Source organism: Leguminivora glycinivorella, chromosome 10, assembly GCF_023078275.1.
Source record: "Leguminivora glycinivorella isolate SPB_JAAS2020 chromosome 10, LegGlyc_1.1, whole genome shotgun sequence".
NCBI classification, from domain to species: Eukaryota; Metazoa; Arthropoda; class Insecta; order Lepidoptera; family Tortricidae; genus Leguminivora; species Leguminivora glycinivorella.
Window position 1 is genome coordinate 15,030,491 of NC_062980.1, and position 3,763 is coordinate 15,034,253.

Consider the following 3,763-nt stretch of genomic DNA (forward strand, 5'->3'; position numbering starts at 1 on the left):
AGATAAAAATAATAATAATCTGTGTTGAAAAAATCATTGCTCTATCTTCAAAAACCAGGGAGGAAATAGTCGAGAGCGTTTGTATGGAGAATTGACCTGTATCGTATCCTCTTAAAACCTATTTTTTTTCTTTAGTCGTTCCCTTAATGTTGAGGATCGTGACATCATGTCATTCTGTTGAAGACTAGGGGGCCGATTTTTGAATCTCACGGCGTTCGAATTCAGAAAATTGTCACTGAAAATAGTAGGCAATTTCGGTGACAATTTTCTGAATTCGAACGCCGTGAGATTCAAAAATCGGCCCCCAGGTCGCTCCATAGGCGTCTGTTCCTCGCCAAGCGCATGGCCTCGTGCAGTTTTAATCATAATTTATTTCATTTCGAATCATAATTTATATGCCTTCATAAATATGTATAAATTTTACACCTCTATATTAAAGAATCATATCGTCACTATTTTTAAAAAAACTTGTATCTTCGTCTGTCAATGAAAAGAAAATTGCAGTAAGTATGTATGAAATGCATATAAACTTACTGCGTTTTAACTTTGAGGAACAGCGTGAGATACGAGATTTTTTAAAAGTAGTGACGATATGTTTAAGTCTAACTTTATTCAGGATATAATGCCTATAATATGACATTGTGCTCCAAGACTTCATCTAATTTTAATAACCTTACAATATAAAGTCGTTGTCCAAAGCAAATTGAAACAGATTGTCATTATTCTAGTATTTAATTTCTTATAATTCAAAATGTTAATCACAGACTGATTATTTCAGAGTATGCTACACATTTTAAATTACCAAAATAGGTATTTATATAAGAGTTTACTGATTTTCTAAGAGGGTGCGCCCACGGGCGGCTTTTCGAAGCGACTTTTTTGTCGCGACCATGGGCTAGTATGAAAGTGCGCTTACGAAGCGACGCAACTTTTCATACAAATACGTAAGTCGCCGAGCAACTTTGTCGCCCGTGGGCGCGCACCCTTAGTTTTTCCCGGTAATTAAAGTGCGCTCACTACAATGCTACGAAATGGGGGCTTGACCGGCACACGGGCAGTCGCTGGCATCAGCAGACAGCGGCGCGCGATCGTACGATTCGTCATAAGTATCTGATGCAATGCAATGTTAGTCTTACGTTACATTCATGACAATTCGTTAAACGCTACTTCATCTAAATAGTACATTAATGAATTGAAAGCATATTATTGTTTACGTATTACGGCATCATAACATAGACATACCTACTACATTTTAATGAGGTTTTTTAACGATCCCATCCGTTTATTTTAACCGTCGCCTCATATCTCTCAATGAAATGAAATGAAATGAAATATTTATTTTTCCAAGTCAAGTCAAGTCAAGACAGTCAAGAAGGACGGTTATCAAGTCGTCTGTATGTTTTTTTATTTTTTTATTTTTTATGTTTGTTCCTCGATATCTCCGTCGTTACTGGACCGATTTTGAAAATTTTTTTTTGATTGAATGTATATGCATACAGATTGGTCCCATTTTTCTCAGAACCCAGTTCTGATGATAGGATCCTGGAGAAATCGAGGGAACTCCTCGAATCTGAAAGGCATACATATGGTGATTATTGTGTTTTTAAAGGAACAGCATGCAAAGGTACGGAACAGTGACATTTGGTGCAGTGGAACTGCTGATGATGGCCAGAACGGAACTCTTCAAATCTGAACGGCACGCTTATAGTGACTTTGGTATTTTTATAAGAACAGCATGCACGTTCGTCCAGAACAGCGACATTTGGTGCAGTGGAACTGCTGATGATAGTCAGAAGTCAGAACCGAACTCCTCAAATCTGAACGGCACACTCATAGTGACTTTGGTATTTTTGTAAGAAAAGCATACATTTAAGTTCAGAACAGTGACATTTACTTAGTTATGTTTGTTAAGCATATTGAGTTTTCAAGTCAAAGTTTGTCAAGCTTCGATTTCTTATAATCGGATTCATGAGGAATTGAGGAAACTCCTCAAACCTTAACGTTATACGTAGGTATATTCATTTGTGTTGCCATCTAATAATTAAAGCATTAAAAGCAGTTTTAAAAAATACTTACACATTTCTACATAATCCAACATTCGCAAGTAGCTTTCACCAGAACCCGAAAGGCGACGGTTTTTTTTCTTAAAAATTATTTAGAACTCAGTTATATACCTACCTATTTATTTACATATAAGTACATGTGTTATTGTTTAATAGAATAATTTTAGAAAAAGTCTTATTATCACCATTGAGGCACCTATCAAATGAGAGATAAAATAATTGACGTTAAAATTAATGTCACGTGACGCACCAGCGATATTGTTTTTATTTTACTTATAATATTATAGCATCGCACAAATCGTACAATGGAAACTCCCGTGAGCACACAGCGAGCGATAGTTTTTACCAGTGATCCCTTTTCGAAAATCCCTATGCGAATTTTACGTACTTCTGTGAAACAGACGAACGTCAAGGATAGGATGGAATTGTTTCCGTGCGGGATTCCCGATTTGATATTTTTTTGGTCTTGCTCTCAAGTTATGCAGCAGTTTCATTTCATTTCATTTTATTTGTTGTAGGCATGTACAATAAAATTAAGATGTTACATAATAAGGTACAAGTAATGCCATGATACCCTAGAAGGGCATGCAACAGAAACTTAAAACTAGACTAAAAACTAAACTTTAGGTATTACTATAAATAACAATTAATTTAATGATTTCATTTGATGACATTCAATAAATACAATTAATTAAATTTTCTAATATTTATAAGATTATGGTATGCTATCCAATCCAAACCATTGTCATTAAGGCAATCCTTAACCGAGAAATAGCATTAATCAATTAGTAATTTTTTAAATTTGCTTTTAAATAATTCATTTCTAGATTTTCTTGAGATTTCTAGAGATTCTAATTTGCTTGTATTAGGGATTTTATTGAATATCAAAATACATTTATTATTGGGGACTATTTTCTTATACTTCAGATATATTTCCAGCCAGCAATATCATCGTCTTTTAATGTCAATTTAAAATAGTTTCCTAGAATTATTTACATTAATTTTTTACTTGTAAGTTTCTGGTTTCGCTCAATAGCATATAGCATTTTTTTACTAATTTTAGCCATTTCCCTAGATACATTTTTCTAATTTAAAGTGGAGTTTTAAATGCTATGATTTTATCAATCATCTAAAACGTTCACCTGTCTCAATTGTCGCTTTGTGTTCGCAAAGTTAAACAACTTAGGTAGGTATCTAAATATACCTATGTCTAGTATACCCAGATGCAAAGGTTGTACTAAAGGCTAAAGTAAATTAACATACACGATATATTGTCATGTGATGTGACGAATTGTTACGCAATAGATACAATATATTAATATTTGTTGATGTACGCATTTCTAAATGGATCAACATAGATTGCCGCTTCATTTCCAGGAATTATAATTTGCATGAGTTTAGTTTAAGTAAATATACTTACGTATCGGTAAGTAGGATTATTTAAATATTGAATACCGTTTGATGTTAACGAATGCAAATAAATGTAGGTATTGACAGAGACCAGTAGGTACAATGCGTGCCCTATAGATATTTTTAAATTAAACTCACAGCATAAGTTGACTTCTGTATTATTTTCAAGAACAACTAACTGGTTGGTTACGTAAGTCATTCCTAGTTACAAAATTTAAATTGTTATACAATTCAGAAATGAAATTTCATATCGACTAATTCAGCTTTCAAACAAAATAAAAAACCGGCCA